Here is a 12,228-nt window from a genome sequence, read left to right as displayed (position 1 = left end):
TAGAAATATGGGAGTTGGAATATATTACTTTGATTTTTAAAAACTGGGTGGCTGAAATAATAAAATAAAGTAATTCCAGCATCTGAATTTTGATTAAATGAATTTTTACTAATAGCCATTTAATATTACTCATTCTGAGCATATTGTTGTTGTCTGTTATTTAAAGTTTATCTTGAGTGTAGGCATAATCACTGCCTCATTAAGGATTTTTGATTTTAAATATGTCCTAAAAATGGAAAATATTACTGTGAACTTTATTGTATGTTATTTTTATACTGTGTGTGTAATGGAGAGTGTGAATAACATGGTGGTTGTCACTGCTTAGACTTTGTTGGTTATATTAAATGAGCAAGTGACTACTTAAGTGAAACCGTAAACCTTAGTTCAAAAGCAAATAGTTTTAGTGTGTGTGAGGGAGCTTATGAAAGGACACCATCAGGACTAAGTGGACCAGATATAAAAACTTTCTCAAATGTTGGAATCGTTGACGTTTAAAATTCATCTGATTAGAGGCGCAGATATACCTAAAAATAACGTTCTACTCTGTGGAGAAGCTACCCATGGACACTGCATACTTAGAACAATGCTTGATGACCATGGGCTATATGGTAAATTGAGACTTATGTAGGTTTCTGGTGAGGTAGGTTGAAGTTGTGACATGAACTGGCAGATGGACCTACAGCTATGCTCGGTGACCAAAGCCCACCACAGAAGGATGTGTATAGGGGCTGCGGTTACTCGTGGAGACCTATGGCGACAGTAGGAATTGCGGAGCGGCTGTGTGAGTGTTTTCCAGCCTGGTGGGAGGATTCTGTTTCTTCCCAGTCTCTGTGGAGAAACCCCTGTGTTTACTCAGGATTTGTACAGGGGTTAAGGTCTTGGCCCCTACTGTGGAAACTAAACATACTCTGAAGGACTATGTAATGGTCTGAAGATCAGATTTATTCTTTTAATACTCGCTGGCTGATATTTCTTCTCTAACATACATGAGTAGAGTTGCCAATTTAGGTTGGATGTATTCCTGGAGGTTTCATCACATGACAGTCTTTAATTCAAGATTAATCTTTAATTCCTGAAGACTCCAGGGCAATCCTGTAGGGTTGGCAACTGTGCCATTTGAGAAACAGTGCTGGCCTTGGTTTTTCTTCCTCTTCTAAAGCTAACAACTGCCTTTGGATGTATACGTGCAGCTTCTTTTGACATTGTGGGATCTGTGTTACCACATCTAAAGGAAAATTCAATCCTAACCATAATTTTCTGATTATTTGTGTAAGGGTAGCTTTTGCGAACTTTTTTCTTATACCTTAATGAAGTGCCTCATGCTGTACCCCTGTATCCATGGGTGGAGGGTGGCAAAACCTAGGTACCCAGCTGCACTGCCCTGCCCTGCATTGGGGTGCCACATTGAGAAGGAGTATTGGCTCCACAACATGCTCTTCCTTGCCCTGTGGACGTCCACTCTGGAGCAAGGTGGTGGTGGGAAGGGATAGGGCTGGGGTAATGTCACTCTAATGCATGGTTTCCTAAAACCTAGAGGTCGGCCCTTGAGAAAAATCTGAGCCCTGGTCTAAACTAGGAGTTGAGGTCAAATTTAGCAGCATTAAATCGATGTAAACCTGCACCCGTCCACACGATGAAGCCCTTTATTTCGACTTAAAGGGCTCTTAAAATCGATTTCCTTACTCCACCCCTGACAAGTGGATTAGCGCTTAAATCGGCCTTGCCGGGTCGAATTTGGGGTACTGTGGACACAATTCGACGGTATTGGCCTCTGGGAGCTATCCCAGAGTGCTCCATTGTGACCGCTCTGGACAGCACTCTCAACTCAGATGCACTGGCCAGGTAGACAGGAAAAGAACCGCGAACTTTTGAATCTCATTTCCTGTTCGGCCAGCGTGGCAAGCTGCAGGTGACCATGCAGAGCTCATCAGCAGAGGTGACCACGATGGAGTCCCAGAATCGCAAAAGACCTCCAGCATGGACTGAACGGGAGGTACGGGATCTGATCGCTGTATGGGGAGAGGAATCCATGCTATCAGAACTCGGTTCCAGTTTTTGAAATGCCAAAACATTTGTCAAAATCTCCCAGGGCATGAAGGACAGAGGCCATAACAGGGACCCGAAGCAGTGCCGCATGAAACTTAAGGAGCTGAGGCAAGCCTACCAGAAAACCAGAGAGGCGAACGGCCGCTCCGGGTCAGAGCCCCAAACATGCCGCTTCTATGATGAGCTGCATGCCATTTTAGGGGGTTCAGCCACCACTACCCTAGCCGTGTTGTTTGACTCCTTCAGTGGAGATGGAGGCAACATGGAAGCAGGTTTTGGGGACGAAGAAGATAGCTCACAGCAAGCAAGCGGAGAAACCGGTTTTCCCGACAGCCAGGAACTATTTCTCACCCTGGACCTGGAGCCAGTACCCCCCGAACCCACCCAAGGCTGCCTCCTGGACCCGCCAGGCGGAGAAGGGACCTCTGGTGAGTGTACCTTTTAAAATACTATACATGGTTTAAAAGCAAGCATGTTTAATGATTAATTTGCCCTGGCATTCGCGGCTATCCTGGATGTACTCCTGAAGCCTTTGCAAAAGGTTTCTGGGGAGGGCAGCCTTATTGCGTCGTCCATGGTAGGACACTTTACCACTCCAGGCCAGTAACACGTACTCAGGAATCATTGTACAACAAAGCATTGCAGTGTATGTTTGCTGGCTTTCAAACAACATCCGTTCTTTATCTCTCTGTATTATCCTCAGGAGAGTGAGATATCATTCATGGTCACCTGGTTGAAATAGGGTGCTTTTCTTTAGGGGACACTCAGAGGAGCCCGTTCCTGCTGGGCTGTTTACCTGTGGCTGAACAGAAATGTTCCCCGCTGTTAGCCACGGGGAGGGGGGAGGGTTGAGGGGGTAGCCACGCGGTGGGGGGAGGCAAAATGCGACCTTGGAACGAAAGCACATGTGCTATGTATGTAATGTTAACAGCAAGGTTTACTGTGAAAGAGTGTACCCACTGTTCTATAAAATGTGTCTTTTTAAATACCACTGTCCCTTTCTTTTTCTCCACCAGCTGCATGTGTTTCAAGGATCACAGGATCTTCTCCTTCCCAGAGGCTAGTGAAGATTAGAAAGAAAAAAAAAACGCACTCGTGATGAAGTGTTCTCTGAGCTCATGCTGTCCTCCCACACTGACAGAGCACAGACGAATGCGTGGAGGCAAATAATGTCAGAGTGCAGGAAAGCACAAAATGACCGGGAGGAGAGGTGGCGGGCTGAAGACAGGGCTGAAGCTCAAATGTGGCGGCAGCGTGATGAGAGGAGGCAGGATTCAATGCTGAGGCTGCTGGAGGATCAAACCAGTATGCTCCAGTGTATGGTTGAGCTGCAGCAAAGGCAGCTGGAGCACAGACTGCCACTACAGCCCCTGTGTAACCAACCGCCCTCCTCCCCAAGTTCCATAGCCTCCACACCCAGACGCCCAAGAATGCGGTGGGGGGGCCACCGGCCAACCAGCCACTCCGCCACAGAGGATTGCCCAATAAATTCATTAAATTTTAAAGTTGTAAACTTTTAAAGTCCTGTGTGGCATTTTCCTTCCCTCCTCCACCACCCCTCCTGGGCTACCTTGGTAGTCATCCCCCTATTTGTGTGATGAATGAATAAAGAATGCATGAATGTGAAGCAACAATGACTTTATTGCCTCTGACAGCGGTGATCGAAGGGAGGAGGGGAGGGTGGTTAGCTTACAGGGAAGTAGAGTGAACCAAGGGGCGGGGGGTTTCATCAAGGAGAAACAAACAGAACTTTCACACCGTAGCCTGGCCAGTCATGAAACTGGTTTTCAAAGCTTCTCTGATGCGTACCATGCCCTCCTGTGCTCTTTTAACTGCCCTGGTGTCTGGCTGCACGTAACCAGCAGCCAGGCGATTTGCCTCAACCTCCCACCCCGCCATAAACGTCTCCCCCTTACTCTCACAGATATTGTGGAGCACACAGCAAGCAGTAATACAGTGGGAATATTGGTTTCGCTGAGGTCTAAGCGAGTCAGTAAACTGCGCCAGCGCGCCTTTAAACGTCCAAATGCACATTCTACCACCATTCTGCACTTGCTCAGCCTGTAGTTGAACAGCTCCTGACTACTGTGCAGGCTGCCTGTGTATGGCTTCATGAGCCATGGCATTAAGGGGTAGGCTGGGTCCCCAAGGATACATATAGGCATTTCAACATCCCCAACAGTTATTTTCTGGTCTGGGAATAAAGTCCCTTCCTGCAGCTTTTGAAACAGACCAGAGTTCCTGAAGATGCGAGCGTCATGTACCTTTCCCGGCCATCCCACATTGATGTTGGTGAAATGTCCCTTGTGATCCACCAGAGCTTGCAGCACTATTGAAAAGTACCCCTTGCGGTTTATGTACTCGCAGGCTTGGTGCTCCAGTGCCAAGATAGGATATGGGTTCCGTCTGTGGCCCCACCACAGTTAGGGAACCCCATTGCAGCAAAGCCATCCACTATGACCTGCACATTTCCCAGGGTCACTACCCTTGATATCAGCAGATCTTTGATTGCTTTGGCTACTTGCATCACAGCAGCCCCCACAGTAGATTTGCCCACTCCAAAGTGATTCCCAACTGACCGGTAGCTGTCTGGCGTTGCAAGCTTCCACAGGGCTATCGCCACTCGCTTCTCAACTGTGAGCGCTGCTCTCATCTTGGTATTCATGCGCTTCAGGGCAAGGGAAAGCAAGTCACAAAGTTCCATGAAAGTGCCCTTATGCATGCGAAAGTTTCGCAGCCACTGGGAATCGTCCCAGACCTGCAACACTATGCGGTCCCACCAGTCTGTGCTTGTTTCCCGAGCCCAGAATCGGCGTTCCACAGCATGAACCTGCCCCATTAGCACCATGATGCATGCGTTGGCAGGGCCCATGCTTTCAGAGAAATCTGTGTCCATATCCTGATCACTCACGTGACCGCGCTGACGTCGCCTCCTCGCCTGGTATCGCTCTGCCAGGTTCTGGTGCTGCATATACTGCTGGATAATGCGCGTGGTGTTTAATGTGCTCCTAATTGCCAAAGTGAGCTGAGCGGCCTCCATGCTTGCCTTGGTATGGTGTCCGCACAGAGAAAAGGCGCAGAATGATTGTCTGCCGTTGCTCTGACGGAGGGAGGGGCGACTGACGACATGGCTTACAGGATTGGCTTACAGGGAATTAAAATCAACAAAGGGGGTGGCTTTACATCAATGAGTATTTCAGGCAGGACTTCACGGAGGGTTCCAATAAGAAATGGTGCACCTAAGTTATTGCTCTTATTGGAACAAGGAGGTTAGTCTGGCCTCTGATTGATACATGGCTAGATTTACCTCGCTGCACCTTCTTTATGAGTGACTGCAGTGTGACCTAGAGGAATGAGTCCCCTAGACGGGGGGCGGGTTTGCAAATGAGTACAAAACAAATCTGGTCTATTTCTTGTTTTGATCCACTCAATCTATGTTTTACATCTTTGGCTGGCAGCAGACGGTGCAGAAGGACTGCATGCCATCCACATCTCATGGCTGCCCGGCAGAAGATGATACAATAGGACTGCTAGCAATCCGTATCGCCTGCCTGCTCACCATAAGATGGTTCAATAGGACTGACTGCAGGACTAAAGAGAATGACTTGATCAAGTCACTCCAACTTTAGTCCCTGCGCCCATGTCTGCCCAGGCGCTCCTGATCGACCTCACACAGGCGACCAGGAGCACCTCGGACATGACGATGATGGCTACCAGTCCTATTGCACCGTCTGCTGCCACAAGGCAAGGGGTTGATGCTGCTGTGTAGCAATGCAGTACCGCGTCTGCCAGCACCCAGGAGACATACGGTGACAGTGAGCTGAGCGGGCTCCGTGCTTGCCGTGGTATGGCGTCTGCACAGGTAACTCAGGAAAAAGTGCGCGAAACGATTGTCTGCCCTTGCTTTCACGGAGGGAGGGAGGGAGGGAACGGGGGCCTGACGATATGTACCCAGAACTACCCGTGACAGTGTTTTAGCCCCATCAGGCATTGGGATCTCAACCCAGAATTCCAATGGGCAGCGGATACTGCGGGAACTGTGGGATAGCAACCCACAGTGCAACACTCTGGACGTCGACTCTAGCCTCGGTACTGTGGAAGCACTCCACCGAGTTAATGCACTTAGAGCATTTTCTGTGGGGACACACACACTCGAATATATAAAACTGATTTCTAAAAAAATGAATTCTATAAATTCGACCTAATTTCGTAGTGTAGACATACCCTAAGGGTGAAGACCAGCAGGTCAATATCTCTTTGCGTTGTGCTGAGTTGTGCTGCTCAGGAGTGAGGGGTAAACACAACACTGAGGACATCACACTGATTTCTGCATACACAGAATTTTGGAGCCATGCCTTTCTGCCATTTCCATGGGGATGGCAGTGAGGGAGAGTAAATTCACTTCCTGCCCACTGGAAGGATGAGGAGGAAGCTCCATTAGTGAGACCTCAGGAAAAAAACTTGCTGAGGGAAGAGTGAGCCCAGTACTTCCCTGGGAAGATTCCTGCTCTCTATTCATGGACAGTATCAGTATAGAATTGAGATCTCCCTCACTTTTTTGATCAGCATTTTGAACATCATAATGGATATAATATGCAATTCCCACCCATAGAATTTGAGGCTAGAAGAGACCATTATGATCCTCTAGTGGTCTGACCTCCTGCATAAGATAGGCCAGGGAGTTTTTATCCTGCATTTCCTGCACCAAAGTTAATAACATGTGGTTGAGCTAGAGTATCTACCACATCCTTGTTCTTCCTTATGAGCTGCAAAAGAGCTTGTGCCCATATTATTTCCTGTTCCTTCCTCCTCTCCATTTTCCTCTAATACAGGGATTAACAATCTTTGGTATGCAGCCCGCCAGGGTAAGGCCCCTGGCGGGCCGGGCCGGTTTGTTTACCTGCCGCGTCTGCAGGTTCGGCCTATTGCAGCTCCCACTGTCCACGGTTTGCCGTTCCAGGCCAATGGGGGCTGTGGGAAGCGATGTGGGCCAAGGGTTGCCGATCCCTGGCAGCATGCCAAAGGTTGCTAATCCCTGCTCTAATAAATGCTTGTCTTTGCCTTTTTCTAGTGCATGTGTAAGTCTTACTACCAGAAAGAGTTGATTTCTCTCATTTTGAACTTTGAGGCTAGTTTTGGTTACTGAGTGGGCTAAACTGAAATCATTTTGTGCTAGACAGAGTATTGTGGTTCTTTTTTTTAGTTTTTAACTACAAAGAGAATTTATTGTATTCATTTTATGCATTTACTAAAAATAGTGGTGTAATATTGCTAACGTTTCCATTGAGATTAAAAAAAATTTTTTCCAGGATTTTTTGCTTGTTTTATGTGGCGATTTATCATCAGTGCTGTAAGTCCCATAAAGTGAGTTCTGCAACTTGCTCTTGGACGTACTTTCAGCTATACCTGAAATATTCTAAACCAATGAAAGTATTTTTGATGAATTTTTTGCCTTTGATTTGTGTCCATTGGGCCTGAACTTAGGTCTCACTTGAATTTTATCAAGATTCCGTTTCTTTGTTTTATATTTACAGTTCATCACTATTACTTTTCATCCATGTTGCTGAGCAATGTGCGGTAATTACTGTCCCTTGTTGTTAAGGTGGTTAAATGCCTCAAACTCTTGATTTAGTGGCACTCCATCACAATTTTGGTGGGTTTAAGACAAAACAACAAAATAAACGGTGGAAATCTTCAAAATAAACCTCTTTGCGGAATCATGCCAAAATCTGTTGAAACTATGATTGTGGATATCTATCCTGTACAGCTAAAGGCTGCTTTGTTTGTAGAGTGTGGAATAGAAACACATGGTGAAAAAAGGGAATATTGATTTTTTTCTTTACCTATTTAAGCAGCAGTTTTCCAAGTGACAGACCTCAATTATGTTATACTGACTATATGACTATTTAACATATGCCTTTTAGTGAAGTGATTGTGGTTGCTGGTTTCCTGTATCCTAATTAAACCAATAAAACATTGTAAGGACAGTTTGCTAGAACATAAATTTGAAAATATAAATGTCAGGTTAAGTCTTGCTACAATAATCTATAAAATATTGTTAGGTTGCAGTCCAGATGTAACTGTTGGGGTAGCATAGCCTTTTTTCTGTGTGATTGTATAATTGAATCATGGTACTGTCTCTTTGATAACTCCTGGAACACTCCAAATTAGATTGAATTATAAGTGAGTGTATGAATGTGGTATTTAAATCTTTATTTAAACTAATTAATGAGTAAGTGCTCCACAGGAGGTCAGCCTTGAGGCCTGTTTAGAGAAAGTGTGACAGGAGCTACTATTTATTGTAAGAAAAATGCATGTATTAAATGGGACAAAAACCTCACCAGAAGTGACAGTGCTCTTCAGTTCTGAGAATTGTAAATACCCAATATGTTTGATTATGAATGTTTGATAAACTCTGTCACAGGAAAGTTGTAAAAAGTTACTTAAGAATAGAAAATAAGGATGAAGATGTTGGTAGCATAGTACAGGACTGTTCTGTTAAACTAAAACAAGAGGTCACATTTTGAATGTGTTTTTATCTTGAAAAATTGTATGGTATTGACTCATTTTTAAATGGTTAAAATGAAAGACAGATTCATTACACAATAAGTGTTGAGATTTTTTTCTCTGATCTTGCAGAGAGACTGTGTGTGTGTGTGTGTGTGTGTGTGTGTCCTTGCACACAGATACACATGGGCCCTGGGAATACCTAGCAATACATAGCGGTATCTTGTATATTCTGGTAGACGTTCTACAAATTCACCTTTGGTAGAGGTTTCTATTTCTGTGTGAAACTGTCACCAGAGTTACTGTAAAAATACATTAAAAAATAGAATTGTTGCCAATAGGATTTCATTAACCTTTTGTTTCTGTGTGTGATTCATAACTGCTAACAGCTGTAATGTACATTTTGAGGTTTGCACTTCCTGCTGTTTGTTTCTTGTATGCCTACCCCCCCCACCCTTTTCCTAAGCAGCCATCGCTGCTATCCATTTCCAGATGTTTATAGGGAAAGTGGACATAAATAGCAGGATAGCTATTACAATCAGCCTTCAGCATGAAATGCAAACATTGTCTCTATACCAGGAAATCTCTTAATAGCTTGGGAAGTGTATTTTTTAAATGCTCTTTGTATTTTGCACGTCTTTATTTCTATTACGTATTGTAAACAGTTATGAGTTTTATTCTAAAATGTATTGAGACAGTGCTTCATACTAAATATTTCTTAACTGGTCAATCAACTTTTAAAATGTTTTAAAAATTTCCAGGTATGTGCCAGGTTTGATTAAAAAAACAAACTGTTTTATAGTCTGCAATTTATGCAGTTGGTGCATTTTCATATTCAGTGCACTGCTTTTTCTGCCTTTATTTAATTTATTAGGATGATCTCTAAATTTTATAAAGCGATAACTTAAATATCTTCCATCTATGTACGTGGGTGAAACATCTCTGTAATCAATAATGAAAGATAGAAATATGGAATCCTTTTTTTAGGGGATAAGTAAATTATCATCCTCTTATCACAGAACTTCTGTGCTGTTTTACAGGATATGACCTTTCTCTTACGAATGTACGTAAAGTGTATCTGCAGCAGATTCTCTCTGCATGTAGACTAGGAAAAATAATGCACGTAGAGTAGGAAAAAACAACTTCATCTTCTAAATCTTTTTTGGGTATTTACCTTCATGTTGGTATTTACCTTCATGTTCATCTTCTTCTTTAAGATTGATAGTGCACATGTTTATATGGCTATTGTCAAATTCTGATGCTTCTAATTCTTGGTTCCTGTAGTGATCTGATGCACTTCTAGACTATTAGAACAGAAAAAATGCCTATTTGTTAGTGGTGAATATTGTTAATTTGGAAAATTACATAGGTCAGGGTTGAGAAGCAGTTAGGTGACCAAATGCTCTTTACAATTTGGAAGAGGTTTGTTCACCTTTAAAATAAAAATAAAACTTCCCTCTGTCATTTCATGAAGAGATTTGAGATCCTGTGAGAAGTTCTGTTCTCGTGGTATTTCTGGTTTGGCTGAAGCCTACTTTAGAAATAGTGGAAATCTTGTAAGAAAAGACTGTTACAGGATTGCCAAATTGTTGAGAGATTCATTTAAAAATTTGAACTTTGGTGCTTCTCTGCACCTCCCAGGGTTTCAACTCTTGCTGCTTCTGTGAAGTCTAGGGTCCAAGTTAACAATTAAAGCATAAAGCAATGTAGCTGTGGAAGTTATAGTTTTAAGATCATGCTACTAGAAAAAAATATTCCTATTTTTGTATTGTTTTTAGAGCAACAAGGAATAATGATCTATTTTTCAACGCAGTATCACAAGTTACCAATGAGACTCGGAGAATAAAATATCTCAGAGAGGAGATGTTCTTACTTGTTCAACAGATAATTTTTTTTTTTTTTAAGCCCCTTCCCAAGTAAGATACTTTCTTTTGTGTAGGAAGAATTGGTCAGATATGAGGGAAATGTCTGTATGGAATTGCTACAAGGGTGAACAATTTGCCATAAAGGTCAAAGATCTAAGATGCATATATCTAGTTTATTATATTATTTTAGGGGCTGGATTACATTGAGTAATATGAAGGATTGGTTGTGTTACAAGGAGAAATGCTGTATATAAGTCTGGAATTCACATCTACCTGTCCCTGTCTACTGAAGAATTTTTAGCAGTGTATACAATTTTGCTACTCAGTTTATCCCAAAACCCGTGTTAGGTGACTTTAATGAAATTATAGGTGCATTATTGTTTCCTTTCTCTGGGATCTTCGGACCGCAACCCAGCTCCACTTCACCTGCATGAAGCCTCAGGTTCTATGTGGAGAAGTGGATTTCACCCTATGCAAGACGCATGGCTTGTCTGCATTTGGAAGTTGACCAGCATAGCTGTTGTGCAGTAACTATTCCACTACAACTCCGCTGTGGGGGGACACTGGAATAAAAATGAATTTATTACAAAATGGATTGATTATTTTGGAATTAAGTCACTTTTATTCCAGAATAGTGTGCCCACATGGGGAGTTATAGCAGAACAGCTCTTATGCCATTGCTGTGTCATTTAGTTTCCCTGTGTAGACAAGATATTTACTGCTTCACTGGTGTGGTGGCTTAACTACAGAATCATAGATGCAGAGATGGAAAAGACCATCCTGCTCTCTTTTATCTAGATTCTCACGTGGCTCCATCTGAGAACCTCACAAATATGAATTATTCTTACAATACTTTGAAATATTTAGTGATAGGGAACTGAGATAGAGATTGAAGATCTAAAGACAGTGGGAGGCACATTTGAAAAAATCATGTCTTAAGTGGCTTGTCTGAGAACACAGAGGAAGTCTACAGAAGCGCTGAGAATTGAACTCCGATCCCTTGGGCGCTAGTCTAGTGCCTTAACCAAAGGTTCATTTGCTGCCTTTCAGCTACTTCCTTGTCAGTGTAGAATTGTTCCTAAGAGTATATTTCTAGTTGTTTGTTTAGTCCAGTTTTGAATGTCTCAAATCATGAGATGTCCACTGTTGTCTTGGGGAAGGGGAGTGGGGAGAAGGTGTGTGATTCCTCAGCTTAATGCATCACACTGTATGGAAACTTCTGTTGTTTAGCCTTTCACAGTTTAGTGCCTTTTCTCCTGATTATATCCCTATGTCTCACCTTGAACTTTTCTCTCTCCCTGTGTTTTATAATGGTAATCTCTAGATTATGATTAATTTTCTGACATGCCAGATATAAAGAACTGAAATGTAGTAATTTGAGTGTGTGCTGCAGAAGATGTAGTCTAGTTGAGAACCACTGAATAATTTGGGGGATATTTCTGGCTTTGTCAAGGTTTGGAAACCGAACATGACTCAGAGGAAACCATTATCATAATTCGAGTAAGATCTGCTTTTAACTATTTGTCTGTTATGTAATATACTAGGCGTTAGAATCCTTCCATGCATAAAAATATAGTTTAAAAAGGTTAAAATAATTCATGCATATGGGGGACTGGACTAGATGACCTATTGAGGTCCCTTCCAGTCCTACACTTCTGATTCTATGAAATGGAGAAAATTATAGTTAATCTGACACACAGTCAGGACATGTTTGTGCCAGATAGCCATCAATACTTATCTTGTATAAACAACTCTCTGATACAGTAGTTCTATGAGCTGTTAGAGATGGAACATAATAGCTAATGCTCTT

At 43.0% G+C, this 12,228-nt stretch overlaps 1 protein-coding gene across 16 annotated transcripts in view; it reads left to right on the top strand.

Annotated features, from left to right (window-relative positions):
- The window catches only part of PARD3 (par-3 family cell polarity regulator), a 645,228-nt gene that overhangs the window by 168,440 nt on the left and 464,560 nt on the right, over positions 1-12,228 (top strand). The window lies entirely within an intron of this gene.

The sequence above is a fragment of the Chelonia mydas genome, chromosome 2 (genome assembly GCF_015237465.2).
Source record: "Chelonia mydas isolate rCheMyd1 chromosome 2, rCheMyd1.pri.v2, whole genome shotgun sequence".
NCBI classification, from domain to species: Eukaryota; Metazoa; Chordata; order Testudines; family Cheloniidae; genus Chelonia; species Chelonia mydas.
This window is presented reverse-complemented; position numbering and strand designations above follow the sequence as displayed.